The sequence below is a fragment of the Podarcis gaigeae genome (genome assembly GCF_964106915.1).
Source record: "Podarcis gaigeae genome assembly, chromosome: 2".
Taxonomy (NCBI): domain Eukaryota; kingdom Metazoa; phylum Chordata; class Lepidosauria; order Squamata; family Lacertidae; genus Podarcis; species Podarcis gaigeae.
This window is the reverse complement of record NC_139679.1, coordinates 26,382,830-26,400,526: the sequence shown is the minus strand read 5'-3', so window position 1 is coordinate 26,400,526 and position 17,697 is coordinate 26,382,830. Positions and strand designations below refer to the sequence as shown.

Here is a 17,697-nt window from a genome sequence, read left to right as displayed (position 1 = left end):
CATATTATTCCGGCTGGACTTCTTCTTTCCCATGTTTTAAGCTTTAATCCTTCCTCTGGGGATACCAAGTTGCACACGCTCGTGCTATTTTCTTTCTGGAGAGACTCTTTATACGTATTTTTTAAAATAATAATAAAAATTATTTAGTTTTCAAGATCACTTGAAGATAATCCCAATGCAGCGAAGTTGGTATCAGTTACAAGCCTTTTTCCAGACAGTGTTTTAAGTTATGTCGTTTCTAATAAGTCAAAGCGCAAGAGTTGAATATATCGGCTTTGTTTTGCCGGCCTGAACTTTTGTCAATTTGCCACCTACAATGCTTGTGTGTTTGCTTTGAGCTGGCTGCCTGCATTTGCTTAATAAATTCCTTCATGCCAACTTGAATTACTCTGGACAATGGAAAAACTACTCAGCATATTCCATTGTGCACTGTACGTTTAGAGTGCTCTCATTTTTATATCACCCTGGGTGTATCTGCATGTAGGAATACATGCATAAGACACTGGAACTAATATGTCCTTTTTATTATTATTTGCATACACTGTTAACATTAGCAGATGAAAAACAGGAACATGGGAAGTTGCCTTATACATAGTCAGATCGTTAGTCCATCTAATTCGCTATTATTGCCCCCACCAGAAGTGGGAAATCTGCCCTTCAGATGTTGTAGGACTTCAACTCTTATCAGTCCTAGCCAGGGATGATGAGAAGGACATTGGAGGACAATAGGTTCCACATATCTGCTCTACATATAGAGAGGCACATAGGGGCACATTTGGTCACCAGGCCTGAGGTTTCTCACCTCATTCTAGGGCTTCATAGGCTAGACCTTCAACTGATCTTGGAAACTCAATCTGGTACCCAATAAAGTTGTTTTTATTTAGAAGAATGTGTCAACAAATCAGGCAGCAGCATTCTTGTGCCAGCACAAGTTTCTGAACCAACTTCATGGATGATCCCATTTCTAGAAAATGCTATTTTTCTAGAAAAAGAAACTCACCATGAACACCTCCCTCATTCTCTTAGAATGGCAAAGGCGCCCATCTGAGAGGTGCCAGAACTGAGTACCAGCTGAAAAGAAGCCCTGATTACAGCAGTCAATTTTCTTTGTTTCTATCTTCCAACAGAGGTCACAGCCAGTGCACTAGCCAAAGGTAGCCAAAAGTCTTCATCTAGAAGCAAGGCCAACTCCCAAAGTGCTCCCAAGCGATAGACCTAATTCTCACAGGGAGAGCGATTGTGTCTAGAAAAAGCCTTTCCCTTTCCTATCTGTTCCAGACTCCGCTTCTTTCTTGTCTCAATGGAACATAGGTTTATTCACTGTTCATAAGTTTGATCTGAAATTGTCAAGGCCAATGGCAAGTCACCTTCACTCACACAGTCACCCATCGCATGCACATATTCAGGTCCGTCACTCTGGTGTTCGTACGGAGCCCCCAGTCGTCTCACGGACTATTGACCCGTACACCCTAATCCGCTGCCACCAACCAGGTCCTCCCCGGTAAATTACTTAGTCTCAGTCAGGTTCTTAAATTAAGAAGAGTGTAGTTTATTGCAAACACAAATAAACTTTAACTGCCTTCAAAATCTTGTTACTCTTTACCTTCTTAGTCTTATTTTATCCTGTCTTTAACTCTTCTACCTCCCCTCACACAAGAACCAACTCCACTAACTGTCGCTCTATTTCCAACAGTCTGCCAACTGCTTTCCCAACTGCCTTTCCCAACCAACCAACCCAAACCTCGGGCTAAGCCCTTTTATAAACAGGTAGGCTCCACCTCTGGCTTTTCTATTGGTCTACCTATTAACTCTTTCTCTCACCCTGTACAGACATTTTAAAAAGAACAAGCAAACACCACAGTCACTGTCCTCTGCAACCCCAATGACCTCTCTTAAAGGTCTTGCATAGATGGAAAACAAACCGAGGTCTAAGCCAACAGTTCACCTTTAAGAGCATTTGGCTTGAAATGAAGAGTGAAATTTGGGCCAGGCAGAGGAGCTGGAACTGGGTGTTATTCCAGGGAAGCTTACCACTGCAGAGGTAGCAGTGACAATACTTCCCTCCCACTTTTTTTTCTCTCCCCATAAAGTACATTTTAAGGAAGTGGAGTTCCTCTTAGCAGCCACTCATGTTCAAGACCATATTGAGTACAACCACCACCACTGACCTTTCCCCCACAGGATATGGGGAAGGTTGGGAGCTGAGCATGGGTGTGGGATGGTGGAGAGTGGCTTGCAGATTCAGGTAGGTAGCCGTGTTGGTCTGACGCAGTAGAAATATATAAAATAATAATAATAAATTGTCCAGTAGCACCTTAGAGACAAACTAAGTTTGTTCTTGGTATGCAGAGTTTGTGTGTTCAAGAAAAGGACCTCAGACAAATCCCTCATCCTAGGGGGCATAGGATGGAATTCTACGTTGTGCTCCTCTTATCATTCTGCCAGCTCAAGCATTACTGCTTGACCGATGGAACAATCTCCTCTGCTCCCCATCCCCCGCCTGCATGCTTCTCCTGACCCCCCACCCAGCAGATTTGAGGGAGGTGCACGTGGGGAGAAGACAGGGGGGAATGCCTCATTGTGCTAGCAGGAGTCATTGCACTGGCTTCCACAATTGCAGCTGGTTAATTAAATCCTTTAAAGCCCTAAACGGCCTCGGTCCTATATACCTGAAGGAGTGTCTCCACCCTCATAATTCAGCCCGGACACTGAGATCCAGCGCTGAGGGCCTTCTGGCAGTTCCCTCGCTGCGAGAAGTGAGGTTACAGGGAACCAGGCAGAGGGGCTTCTCGGTAGTGGCACCCTCCCTTCAGATAGCAAGGAAATAAACAACTATCTGACTTTCAGAAGACATCTGAATTCAGCCCTGTTTAGGAAAGTTTTTAATATCTAATGCTGTATTGTTTTTAACACTCGATTGGAAGCCGCCCAGAGTGACTGGGGAAACTCAGCCAGAGGGGTGGGGTATACATAATAAATTATTATTATTATTATTATTATTATTATTATTATTATTATTATTATTAATAATAATAATTAATTATTATTAATTATTATTAATTATTATTATTATTATTATAAATCCAACCTAAACAGTTGTTCTACTACCACTTTTTTGAACCTCCTGCCTCCTAATGATAAGTTAGATACCAAGATCAATGGGGGTCTTCTTATTTTTTTAAGAAGGGGCCTTATCACTGCTTCAGTCAAGGCAGCTAGTGAGCAACTGAAATGATAAATTTACCACCAAAGTGACCAGGTTAAAAGAGTTTACTATGGCTAGATGTCACCAGCCAACTAGAGAAAATATCAAAAGGATCTTTATAATTATCACAAATGAATAACAGGGATATAGGTTTCAAAGAGTTTAAAAGCACCTACATCTACTGGATTTCAGCCACGGCTTAAACATACCCGTTTCTCCCTGTAGTGATTTGTCTAAATTTTATATATATATATATATATATATATATATATATATATATATATAATTTATACCCCGCCCATCTGGCTGGGTTTCCCCAGCCACTCTGGCAGCTTCCAGCAAAATATTAAAATACAATAATTCATCAAATATTAAACACTTCCCTAAACAGGGCTGCCTTCAGATGTCTTCTAAAAGTCAGATCGCTATCAAAGGATTTACATTCTAAGAATTGGCATCCAAATCACAACAGCCTCTCAAACACAAGATGCTATTATTTTACAAATAATGGACATTGTCCAATGTGGATTCAACCTGTGCTGATTTAAATTTGGCTGCCCTTTTAAAGATCATTTTGAGTATTTAACTGCACTGGCAGCTTAGATAGCAATAATAGTGAGAGGCTGTGCACACGCTCTGTATACGTGCAGAAGCTGGCATGAGGTGCATAACGCAGGATGCTGACAGTGTTAGTTTTGTCTATAATATTCAAAAGGAATCTAGTTTCTAGTCCAAAGGCTGCAAAAGTAGAACTGAAAGGGCATGGGCAATGCCTGGCAAAATGTAAGTGAACAGAAGGTGATGAAGCAGTATTTCCTGGGCTTGGAGGCAAAGCTTTTATACCATGGCTGTTGGGAAATTTATGTTCCAAAACAGACGCATGCAAATCAATATAATCTGCATGATATACATAGGTTTAATTACTATCACCCATGCACTTAAAAGAACTGCCTCTATTATATTGACTGAGTCTGCCCTCATGACATACCTTCAAGTTTTCCATCTGATCTGATATCTACATACAAGGAACGTTAGAATTGTCAAAGCAGTGATTCGTGGAACATCATAAGATAAGCATACCATATTGTGGTTATTGCCAATATGCCAATTTAGGAACCGAATGGACTTTATCTCCTGACCATCCATTGGACTTTAATCTCACTTGATATGTTCTATTTGCATGATGTGTTGGTCTATAGAATTACACTTTGTGAGATATTATATGTTGAAATAGAAGTCACATAGTCAAAAACAGCCTGTTACATTGTGTGTGTTGTTACCAGGATTGTATTCATGTAACCTAAGGTTTAGTAGTGTTTCTCATGACAACACAGCATGATCACTCTAATACCCATTTTATAGATGGGGAAATTATGCTAAGAAATACCTGGTGTCTCCAGACGTGCCAGTATTATGCAGGAGGGATTCATAAACAGACTGGAAACTGAAGTTTGCACAACTAAAGTAGATGAAAGGTCTCTGTCTTCCTGATGCACCAAATCCACCTTAATGAAACAAAGAAAAGAATAGAATCAGGACCTTTGCCATTTGGAAAGTAATAGGGAAATGCAATGAATGAGTCCAATACTGGGGGAAAGATTCCTGCATTGCAGGGGGTAGGACTAGATGACCCTTGTGGTCCCTTTCCAACTCTACAATTTTATGATTTTGTGATTAACAAGAAACTAATTAAACACCCCAAAGAAAAATCAGGAGAAGTTGTTGTTGTTGTTAGATTTTAAACATCTTTATTGAAAGTTCAAAAAGTACATAATTATATGTGCACTAAGCAATGTGAGACGTAAATAAAAAAGGGAAACATAACCCGTGCAGAAGGGAAAATAAAGGGTGGAGGGGGGAACCCAAAACTGTATCCTTTACAAGGTTGTTATTGTACTTCACCAGATCTTAACCTATTACAGCGTTTGTAAGAATGGATTCGAAATATCATTGAATTTGTCCATGGCAAGTCTGCGTTTATATGCAAGTTGTTCATATGTTGCGAGTTTGTCTAAATCTTCAATCCAATCGTAGAAGCGAGCCACGTTTTTAGAAATGCATGTTGTTGTATAACCACCCTGCAAAGATATCAGAATGAATGCTCAATAAAGGTCCAGTATAACCTAACCTCTGCCTAAGGTTTGTACAAGCAAATCAGGACAAATCCTTGATAAACAGGTAAAGATGCATCCCTCCCTGAGACCAGAGAGTCATGGCCAGTGAGACTAGACAGTACAAAAGTGTGCCTGATGTGATGTAAGGATGCATCCTGCATCAAACAAATGAAACTGCTACCTCTGCACAGGTGAGCCTCTCTGCCTTCCACAGGCTTGGAGTCAACAGCTATTCATGTGCAAAAGGTTCAGAGCAACCCTTTTCACAACTTGTTGAGATTCTATTCTGCTGCCCCACTTGGGTGGCGTCAAGTGAAATCTTGAGTTGGGATGCTGCATCAGTCTCTCTTCCAATGCATGATTTCTTTTGTTCTTTTGTTAAATGTATATACCCTGTTCTTCCTCCCAAAGGAGTAGGGCAGCAACCAGAGAACCAAAAATAACAAGACCTTTCAAATAATTCTAACTCAGATGCAGACTGGAAAGATCTCAGTTTAAAAGGGCTTGTTGAAAGAGGAAGGTCTTCAGTAGGCTCCAAAAAAGGCAAGAGAGACTGTGCTTGCCCAGTATTCAAAGGGAGGATGCTCTGAAAGGTAGGGCCACAATCCAAAATATCCCATTCCTATATTATGAGGAATGGACTTCCTGATAAGATGGTGTCTGCAAACAGCCCTCACCTGCAGAGCCCATTGATTGACTGGGTATATATAAGAGGTGAGATTACCTTGCTGCTCCCAAACTTTACACACCGAAACCAGCACATTCAACTTAGCCCAGTGGTTCAGTGCATTCTTTCAACAGTGGGGTGATGTGTTGGCAATATCCTGACCCAGTGAGCAGTCAAACCACCCCATTTTGCACCAGCTGCAACTTCCAGATCAATCTCAAGGGCATTACTCCCACCACCACCAATAGCAGCACATTGCAATAATCTGTGCTGGAAGTCACCAGTGCACAGATGACAGAGGTAAACACTATAATAAATAATAATAATAAAATTTTATTTATATCCCGCCCTCCCCAGACGAAGCCGGGCTCAGAGCGGCTAACAACAGTAAAATAATACAGCATTCTAAAATCAATTCATTATAAAATCAGTTCAAATCAAATTAATGGCAACCATTGAGCTAGAGTTCTGTGAGGATTACCAAAGGAGGGGGTCAGGCTGTGCCTTGGCCAAAGGCCTGGTGGAACAGCTCTGTCTTGCAGGCCCTGCAGAAAGATGTCAAGTCCCACAGGGCCCTAGTCTCTTGTGACAGAGCGTTCCACCAGATCGGGACCACAGCCGAAAAAGGCCAGCCTAACCTCCCTGTGGCCCAAGACCTCCAAGATGTTTTTGTTTGAAGACTGTAAGGTCCTCCGTGGGACATACTGGGAGAGGTGGTCCCATAGATATGAGGGTCCTAGGCTGTATAGGGCTTTAAAGGTTAAAACCAGCACCTTAAACCTGATCCTGTACTCCACCGGGAGCCAGTGCAGCTGGTATAGCACTGGGTAAATGCGATCTCGCAGTGAGGACCCCGTAAGGAGTCTCGCTGCAGCATTCTGCACCTGCTGGAGTTTCTGGATCAGTCTCAAGGGCAGCCCCACGTAGAGCGAGTTACAATAATCAAGCCTGGAGGTGACCGTCACATGGGCCACAGTGGCTAGGTCAGGGCGAGAGAGGTAAGGAGCCAACTGCTTAGCTTGGCGGAGATGAAAAAATGTCGCCTTTGTTATAGCTGCAATCTGCGCCTCCATGGAAAGGGAGGTGTCGAAGATTACACCCAAACTCTTAAAGGACGGTGCTGGCACTAATTGTGCCCCACAAGAGATGGGAGTTGCCCTCCCCTTCTCTATCCTGGTCCAGAAACAGTTGTAGCTGCCTTACCAGCCCAAGAGCACCCCCAGATTAACAATCTGATCTTTCAGGGGGAGTACGACCCCATTATCTCCCTCCTATGTTCTGGTGGTGGTTTATTTTAGAAAAAGAAAAAGAATGGGAGGGCAGTTATGGATGAGGGGGAAAGAGAACACTTGGTGTAATTGCAGGTTCTCAATTGCCTAGCAGAGAAACCACAGGTGTGCATTCCACACACTCACACATTTTTCGAAATGCAGGTAGGTTCGTGTTACTTGACTAACCTGCAGGAATATTGGAAGGATGTGTCTGTCTCCACGGCAGGTCAGAGTTTTCCAGACCTCCCCCATCTTTAACAGCAGCACAAGTGTTTGACTTGAAGCCAATATCCAGTCAGTTCCAAACGATTTTACTTTCCTCTGCTATTAAAATACTGCTTGAATCAGGCTCTAATGTAATCCCTCTTGCCTCATTACCTCTCTGTAAAATATGGAAATGTGTGTTTTGCTGCCTCCATGTGGTTGGCATTGGAAATGAGTGGATTATCGGGAATCTGGCTGCTCCTTTTCCTATTGCTTTTGGTAACATTTGGGAAAGTTCCATGGGCATCCATCGTTTTGACACTCTGGACCATTCATGTCTATTTCTGAACTGCTGTAGTTCCTGTACTGGCAGGACTCCTCTCTCATTGTATTCAAACCAGTGCCAGTAATTTGAGCTATGATGCAAAGGAAATAAAGTTCTATTTGAGCTAAAATTGGTCCATTCAAAGCAATGTGAAAATCAACGTCCGCCACCACTTTTACCTCAGGGGTTCCTCAGCTCTGTGACTCACCCTAAGCCACAACAGATCCATCTAAGTAATTAAAATGTTGGTGAGCATTCTGTGACATCACAGCAGCTTAGCCAATGGCAAAAAAGTGAATGGGCTCAGAAGCGGCAAATGCAACATTATATAATTCTATATAGTTGCACTTGTATGAGTGGTGGTGCAATAGCAGCTCTTTTCAGGCACTCATTTGGACTTGGCTGCAAATTTGAGAAAACTATGTTCCTGCACAATAAACACACAGTGTTCCGATGTAGTAGCCAGAGAACCCAGATGCTCATCATAGTTAAAAGACACAAACTCTTAACCTATATAGTTAACCCACGCAGCAAATGGAGCAGCTGAAAACCTGTGATAGATGGTGGCTGGCTTATATTAGGGTAATTCCCCCCACAGATGTGTCATGTCAAAAGAAAGTAACATTGCTATTTCACAACAAGCTCTCGTTCAGCAATAGGAATAAATGTGATTCTGGTAACCTGGAATGACAAAAATCCAAAATTAGCAGGAATTAGTGGGTCAGAGAAAGAAACTTGGGGAAGAGAGGTCCAGAGGTTATCTGGAGCTGTCCGTTCAGCACTAGAACAATAACTCCGAAAACAGATGTCTGAGCGGAGTAACCAGAGGTCCAGGAACATTATTGGCTATTATTCTTATTTAATTATTTGAAGCAGGAGCATTCTGTTTTTCCTACCCAAGCAGGCGTCCAAGATAGTTCAGAAAAGCTATTAAATCCCCAGAGACACAAGTCAGCTCTCCATCTCATGGAACTACAGAAGGGTCTCATTCTTAGCTTTCCTGCTAAAGCAGAGCTTTCCAAACTGTGTGTGTTGTGACACATTAGTGTGTCGGCTGCAGTGTGCATGTGTGTCATGAAAACACTCCCCGAGCTCCTCCCAGGGCTGGAAAGGGGTTCATTTAACCTCTGGTTCACTAATAAAACTGCATTATTGTGTCACAAAATTATGCACATCTAAAAAGAGTGTCGGGACACGGGTGGCGCTGTGGGTTAAACCACAGAGCCTAGGACTTGCCGATCAGAAGGTCGCGGTTCGAATCCCTGTGACAGGGTGAGCTCCCGTTCCTCGGTCCCTGCTCCTGCCAACCTACCAGTTCAAAAACACGTCAAAGTACAAGTAGATAAATAGGTACCACTCCTGCAGGAAAGTAAACAACATTTCCGTGCGCTGCTCTGGTTCGCCAGAAGTGGCTTAATCATGCTGGCCACATGACCCAGAAACTGTACGCTGGCTACCTCGGCCAGTATAGCGAGAAGAGTGCTGCAACCCCAGAGTCGGTCATGACTGGACCTAATGGTCAGGGGTCCCTTTACCTTTTTAAAAAGAGTGTCACAGACATGAAAAGTTTGGAAAGCTCTGTACTAAAGTGTCCACCAGGAAAACCTGTTTGCAGGCAGTAGTTACAGAGTCAGCAATGCTCCAGTTATTGGCAGAAAGGGATAGCAAGAAAAGCCTAAGTATTGCTACTGTTGGGTTCTAGAGGAGGAAGCCCACTGTAGCCGACCCCAACCTTGGAAAAGGCCATCAGAGAGCAGTGATAGAGAGCAGGAATTATCCACTGCCAAGCCAGAGATCAACATGTTTAGTCATTTAGTCATGTCCAACTCTTTGCGACTCCATGGACCAGGGCACTCCTATCTTCTACTGCCTCCCGCAGTTTGGTCAAACTCATGCTGGTAGCTTCCAGAACACTGTCCAACCATCTCATCCTCTGTCGTCCCTTTCTCCTTGTGCCCTCCACCTTTCCCAACACCAGGGTCTTTTCCAGGGAGTCTTCTCTTATCATGAGGTGGTCAAAGTATTGGATCTGTCCTTCCAGTGAGCACTCAGGACTGATTTCCTTAAGAATGGATTGGTTTGATCTTCTTGCAGTCCATGGGACTCTCAAGAGTCTCCTCCAACACCATAATTCAACATACAGTCTGCATATTCTCTTTTCTGCTCTGTAGAAGCTCCAAGCAGACAAAGGTTTGGGAGACAATATTCAAATAGATATGGCAGGTTGTAGTGATACAAATATTTGCTTTTCCTGGGCATTGCTCAAGCATATGAAAGGAAGACTCACACATAGCTAATATACAGAAATTGAACAGTGCCATGGCGACTACTGAGACATGGTTAGAGGGGAACCTACCTTTTTTTTAATTGCACCTTTCCCTCGGCTACAAATGGGATATGCAGAAATTGGCACAAATAGCAACCGGGTGGATAGTGCCTGTAACTAAGCCTGAATGGTACACTATTATGTCTACACAGCTTAACCTCAAAATAGGGGTGACTGGATTGTCCTGGAGGCGTAAGGATGTATATTCCTATCTACCCAGTTACGTGTCACAATATTTGTGCACAGATTATTATGGGGGGTCATTTTCTGTACGTTCACCTGTAAACACATTAGGGGATGACTCATCCAACAAGCAACCAATACTGACATGAAAGTAAATTGGAAAAAAAACTTTGGCTAACTCTCCAAAGATGAATGCGGTAAGAAGTAGGAATGGACTGAGTTTTGATAACCTGCAGCCGTTTTTTCCCCTTGTTCAAGAGTAACAGGAACATCAAAGTTATGCAAAACCAAAAACATGCTCATTTGCTTATTGTACAATACAGGGTACAGGGTTTGGGTTACTGTGACACAGAATTTTGATGATTATTTTCAAGCAGGGTTCCTGGGTGTAGTCAGGCAGAAGCCCTGACATTCTTCTTGGACTGTAAAAAAAATATACAGCTAACATCTCCAGACTGATCTTTATAAATTAATAGACGCCTGTGGCTATTATCTTGTTCCCCAGGTATGAGCAAATGCTCATACACCTCAGCCTTGCTTTAGAAGTAGATCAAGCTGACAGACAGACCACATCAGGTACCCAAATGGGTAGCATCTACAGGAAACTGTGGCGTGCATAACTTGGCCACTTCGCCCTCATTTCCCCAAGCCTCTAACAATTTTTTAAAGCCCTAAAGGCTGTATAAAACCACAACCTTCTCTCCTGCTTGGAAAATGAAGTAGCTGTTGCAAACTCATACATCTCAAAATATTAACATCTGCTCCTGAAATTTCCATTGGGGCTGCCAAAAAAACGTTGCCTAACAGTACTGTGTGAGGCTCAACTTACAACGTGTCTGGATGATTCCCTTCTTGGCCCCAAACAAAAACTTTGATAATGTTTAATATCAATTTGTCATCTTCATTAATCAAAAAGTTTTAGCGCTTAATCCTTGCGTCAGGTGCCTCACGTAAAGTGGAATAGATTGGGAGCCATTCCTAGCTAGTTTAGTTTTGCCATATTAGGAAATGGAATTACGGTTCCCTGCAAAATGCCTATGCAGTTCTTATCATGATTTCATGCACTACAATTGGTAGAAAGAGCCTCTTTTTGTACATAATTGTGTGTGTGTAAGGGAGTGTGGGTACAAAGGTGCATATACCTTGTTGTTGGCACCTATCTGTCTCGGGAAACAATGGAAGACTGCACCTTTGGGGGTAAAGTGAAACCATTGGAGAGTTACAGCTGTAGAGACCAATATGAGAGAGACATGTTTTAGTGTGGATGGGGCAGATGAAGGAGCCTCTGGTGACTGCGGTGGATACACGACCCGACTGTCAAAATTAGAAGCATTCAGTGGTGTCCCATTTCCACCTATTCCTAAAAGATTATTGCTACAGTGGTACCTTGGGTTAAGAACTTAATTCGTTCCGGAGGTCCGTTCTTAACCTGAAACTGTTCTTAACCTGAGGTACCACTTTAGCTAATGGGGCCTCCTGCTGCTGCTGTTCTCATGCTGAAGCAAAGTTCTTAACCTGAGATATTATTTCTGGGTTAGCAGAGTCTGTAACCTGAAGCGTCTGTAAGCGTATGTAACCCGAGGTACCACTGTACTTGCTCTTTTAGTTCAACACTGCAAGGCTCAACCTTGCCTTGTGAACATGTACACGTGTTCATTTAGCTTGGTACAATCTTCTCCAACTGATGCCCCAACATCCCAGGCAAATATTTCCCTCAGCTCCAACAACCAAGAGCCTTTCAACAGGAAATGACATTAATCAAACCTGGAACCATCTGCATGCAAAGTCATTGAGCTATACAATCTCTCCCCTTAATAGGTTAAAAAAAAAGGTACAGGACCCCTGGACAGTTAAGTCCAGTCAAAGGAAACTACGGAGTGTGGCACTCATTTCGTTTTCAGGCCAAGGGAGCCACTATTTGTCCGCAGACAGCTTTCCTGGTTATGTGGCAAGCATGACTGAACCGCTTCTGGTGCAACGGAACACAGTGACAGAAACCAGAGCTCACAGAAACGCAATTTACCTTCCTTCTGCAGCAGTACCTATTTATCTACTTGCAGTGGTATGCTTTCAAACTGCTAGGTTGGCAGGAGCTGGAACAGAGCAACGGGAGCTTACCCCATCACGGGGATTCAAACCGTCGACCTTCTGATCAACAAGCCCAAGAGGCTCAGTGCCACCAATGTCTCTATAAGTTGCATGTACCTGTAAGTAAACAGTGCTTACTTCTGAGCAAAGATATATTGCCACCCGCTCTCCCCTTAATAGCCAGCAGTATTCAGGTACCTCTCCATTAAGGAAGACATGTTCTCTTACGTTACCCTCTTGCAACCTGAGCTACATCAATGTTGAATTCATCACATGGACTTATAACAATGAGCCCTGGAGAAAGGATGGGAAATGGGTGCCCTGCAGATGTTGCTGGACTACAACTCCCATCACCTCCAATGATAGGCCATGCTAGCTGCAGCTGATGGGAGTTGGGGTCCAACGTTTAGAGGCCCTCAGGTTCCCCATGCCTGCCCAGTGACTCTTATCCCACCATTAGCTTGAGCCCTGATTAGTTGACTTCCCAACACAAAAGGACCATTTTGCAAGAAGCACATCAAAACAAGTTTAGACCAGAAAGCAACTGACCGCTATGCCACTGTGTCTACGTGCCTCCAGCTGTTACTCCGCTTTCCATTCCTTGTCTGCAATCTTAAATCCAAGTTCCAGGTCACCCCTAGCAAACAGATAGGCTGGTAGGCTGTCCTCAAACAACTGTTTGCGTATTTGTATCTAAGTCCCTGGCATTCAGTGCAAAAGTGGTTTGTCATATGGCATGATGGTGGATTGGAAAGCCCCTTGGGTGTACCAAATTAGTCACATGCTTCTCTGGATTTTCAGCCTCTGTTATACATATATTCCATGCTGACCTAAGAGGGAATTTCAGAGCAATGGGAGGTATCTGAAAGTGAGACAACCTCTCCCTGTCTGCTGTACAGAAGGACAGGTCTTCTTACTTTCATGTAGCAACATTTAACAAAGTAGGGGAGAGCTTTTTCTTACTTCTAGATATGGGTTGCTGATATTTTTATAGAAGTTATTGCATTTATGTATTTAAAATTTATGTATTAAACTTTTTATTCCTTAGCCCTACATTGTAAATCATCTAAAGCTTCAACGTTGATATAATAAAATATAATTACCACCACCACCGGCTGACAAATGCTGGAAACCCAAATTTCTAACACCAAACACAAATGGCTACGGGGAAACAAAACCCATACAGATGGCACTGCCAATTTACAATAATGGCGATGTACCTATATGAGAGAAATACACAAAATCTCAGACACTTGGACTTGATCCCTCCAGTTGAAGACATCCAGATTTTCCATCTGATCTTTGTCAGGATAACTTGGCCTTCAACTCAGCAGAGAATCAGAGTGATAAAAACCTGAAATAATCATTATCTGAAATGCTTTAGTAATGAATCCTCTGAGAGATATTTCTTCTCAAGGAGTGCACATAATAGTTAAGGCATAAAGGATTTTATAGAAACGTGGTTGTTCGTTTTTTGCTAAAAACAACTAACTAGACATATTTCAAGAGCTGACAATTTGATGAATGTCTTTTCTTTTCCTGAAACAAAGACCATTTGTCTACTTTACACAAGCTACTTTGGGTCCATTGAATGGTCTTCTTTATAAAACAATCCATGGCAGATTCTTGCTTCCCGACACCTGAGAGTTCAGAAGGTTCTGCACCATCTTCAAAGAGCATCCTATGAACATGAAATTAACAAGTCATTCCACCAATGAGAAATACACGTCCACCTTGAACATGAGTGAACAGTGCCACTCCAGCCATCTGTCTGCTACATTTCAGCCTGTGGTCAGTCAGCAAATTCTCCCAAAACAGATTTGATGCTATAATGTTAGCTTGGAAGTGGTAGTGATAGGGAGGTAATAATTAGCTTGAAGTTATAGTAGAAATGTTGTGTAATAGTGTCTGGGTGTTTTTCAATCCTAGTCCTACTCAGAATAAACCCAGTGATGTTAACAGGCATTACTAACTTGGGTTCATTAACTTTAATGGGTCTGTTCTAAATAGGACTCAGTTAAATACCACCTCTTTGCTGCTCATCATGACTTCATTACACTTTCATTTTGTAAGGGATCATGTTCAATGTCCACTTCCTTTCATTAAGTCGACAGACTATATTTATTAGACAAGAGCATCCCCCATCCCCACAAAAACACACACATAAGAGCAAGGAATTTTAAATTCAGCATAAATCAAACACTTTATTTTTAAGGTGAATTTACAGGGTTTTTTGTTTTGTTTGTAAGTTACCCAAAAATCTTTTCTAATAATCAGTGGCACATCTGGTTAGTTAAGTGATAATTCAGGATATGGTAGAATGTCATTCAAATCTGAATGTTTCATATAACAGCACTTAATTGTGATTGATCTGCAACTTACCCTCATGCCAAGGTTGTGGTATATGTCATGATTCCAGTTTAAGACAATTTTGTTCAGGAGCAGAATTAAGTATCCTTCCATTTTGCCCACAACTGGGAAGGATGGGAATGAACACATTGGTTTGGTAAATCTGGGCACAGGTTTCATTACCCTTCCAAATACATTTGACATGACACATTTCAGAGGCATCAATCACACTATTGTGGACTATCCACTGCCAGGGGTACCCTTAGTGCTCAAAGAAATCACTGGCATAACTCCAGGTTGGGGCTTTAACTTACGGGCCAGGTGTGGATCAGAAAGGAGCTCCCAATCTGGTCTTCATCAACTCTTCATCCTCATCTGACCTACTTCAAATCATGTGGGCAACGTCTGATGGATTTTCAGAAGCCAAAGTCAGACCAAGTATATATTTCCAGTGGTAGACTCCAGAGCACTGCAGAACTTATTGACCTTAACCATACCAATGGTATCGAATCACATGCACACGACTTCAACTTGGCTCCCTTTAAGCAGATTGAACCATATGGCTTTTTTCTACATAGAAACTGGATGCAAGAATGTCCCTGCCTCAGTGTATATAGTTATTGGATTTTAAAATTGACTATCTAGCATCCCTTCACAAAACTGGAGTAAAACAAAGTCATTCTTTGTGTAGCACTGGTGTTACGATTACTTTTCAGCTAGGTATCTTGCCTGATATATAATCAGAGGAGTGGGTGATAAATAAAAAGTAGTAGTATGACTGATGGCCAAACTGAGTCTCTATGGGCTCCCAAAAAGTTCAATGGTCTCTCCCAGGTGATCCAAGTTAATATGGTGTCCTTTCCTAATATCTCATCCACACACTGAGATGTAGGGAGATGAGGAAGAGAAAGAATCATAACTCAGTAAGTGGTAGTCTAACCTAAGGCCCAAAGCGCCCCCCACCTCCCCGGAAGTAAAGGAAAAAGGAGGGTGGGGAAAACCCTCCATAATTTATGGCATCCATGGCCTAGCCAAAGTCACAGAAATACTGGAAATCTCCAAATCAGTGCCTGAGGTTGTGTGATATTTCCATGCTGATTTCCAAGATGTTATAAAGTTGAAAGATATACGATATACGTTATCTTTATTGTCATTTTCTCATTCAATGAAATTGAAAATCTACATAAAACATTCAAAAAACCCTAAAAACTCTGGAAACCCATTTTAAAATACAATATACTACAGTGGTACCTTAGGTTAAGTACTTAATTCGTTCCAGAGGTCTGTTCTGATCTTTCTTAACCTGAAACTGTTCTTAACCTGAAGCACCACTTTAGCTAATGGGGCCGTCTGCTGCTGCTGCGCTGCCGGAACACGATTTTTGTTCTCATCCTGAAGCAAAGTTCTTAACCCAAGCTAGTATTTCTGGGTTAGCGGATTCTGTAACCTGAAGCGTATGTAACCCGAGGTACCACTGTATAGAGACTCCTTATGCTGCGTTTAGAACCAGAATTGCATTTGCGTAGAAACTGTTTCTCAGGCAGCTAGTCCTGGTCTTTATAACCCTATACCTTCTTCCAGGGGACGCAGGTGGCGCTGTGGGTTAAAGCCTCAGCGCCTAGGACTTGCCGATCGAAAGGTCGGCGGTTCGAATCCCTGCGGCGGGGTGTGCTCCCGCTGCTCGGTCCCAGCGCCTGCCAACCTAGCAGTTCGAAAGCACCTCCGGGTGCAAGTAGATAAATAGGGACCGCTTACCAGCGGGAAGGTAAACGGCGTTTCTGTGTGCGGCTCTGGCTCGCCAGAGCAGCGATGTCACGCTGGCCACGTGACCCGGAAGTGTCTCCAGACAGCGCTGGCCCCTGGCCTCTTGAGTGAGATGGGCGCACAACCCCAGAGTCTGTCAAGACTGGCCTGTACGGGCAGGGGTACCTTTACCTTTACCTTTACCTTTACCTTCTTCCAGAAGGCAGAAGCTGAAAGAGATCATTTCCAGGGTGCATACTATCCTGCGCTATCTCTGAGGCTTTCTTATGGCACCTGACAGCATAGATTTGATCTAAGGTGGGAAGAGTCCACCCAATTATTCTCTCTGCAGTCTTTACAACCCTGGACAGCATTGTTTTTCCCCTGACTGTGCAGCTCCCAAACCCCACACATAGACCATACGTTAATACACTCTCCACAGTACAATGGTAAAATGCCATCAACAGGTCCTTTGAGAGATTGTTTTTCCAGAGGATTCTCAGAAAATATAACTTCTGCTGTGCTCTCTTCATCAGGTCTTTGCTGTTTTCTGCCCAGGTTAGGTCATCTCTCCACTCCATTCCCAGAATGCATCCGAATGCTTGCGGAACTTGGTGAGCCCTCATGTTTGCTCTTGCTGAATCTAAAAAAAAATGAATCTAATACCTTTCTAGGAAGCAGATCTTGGTGGTGCACACTCAAACTGATTTCAGAACTTTGTTGTGATAGCATAAATCCCTATTTAGACTGGGACGACTCAAACCGCAAAGGCAACACAAAGTGCTGATGTTTCCCCTTGCTTTATGGGAAGTATCCACACAAACCCACAGCTACTTCGTGGCTATACTCCCATACTGGACACTATTTGAAGGATATTTCCCTCATTTCTGGGACGCAGGTGGCTCTGTGGGTTAAAGCCTCAGCGCCTAGGACTTGCCGATCGAAAGGTCGGCGGTTCGAATCCCTGCGGCGGGGTGCGCTCCCGCTGCTCGGTCCCAACGCCTGCCAACCTAGCAGTTCGAAAGCACCTCCGGGTGCAAGTAGATAAATAGGGACCGCTTACCAGCAGGAAGGGAAACGGCGTTTCCGTGTGCGGCTCTGGCTCGCCAGATGCTGCTTTGTCACGCTGGCCACGTGACCCGGAAGTGTCTCCGGACAGCGCTGGCCCCTGGCCTCTTGAGTGAGATGGGCGCACAACCCCAGAGTCTGTCAAGACTGGCCC

At 43.2% G+C, this 17,697-nt stretch overlaps 1 long non-coding RNA gene across 1 annotated transcript in view; it reads left to right on the top strand.

The window, feature by feature from the left end:
- Positions 1-713: 713 nt before the first annotated feature.
- Positions 714-17,697, top strand: part of LOC310839303 — a 127,794-nt gene continuing 110,810 nt past the window's right edge. Inside the window, exon 1 of the long non-coding RNA XR_014561410.1 lies at positions 714-1,767. This is a non-coding gene — a long non-coding RNA (uncharacterized lncRNA). The remainder of the gene's footprint in view (positions 1,768-17,697) is intronic.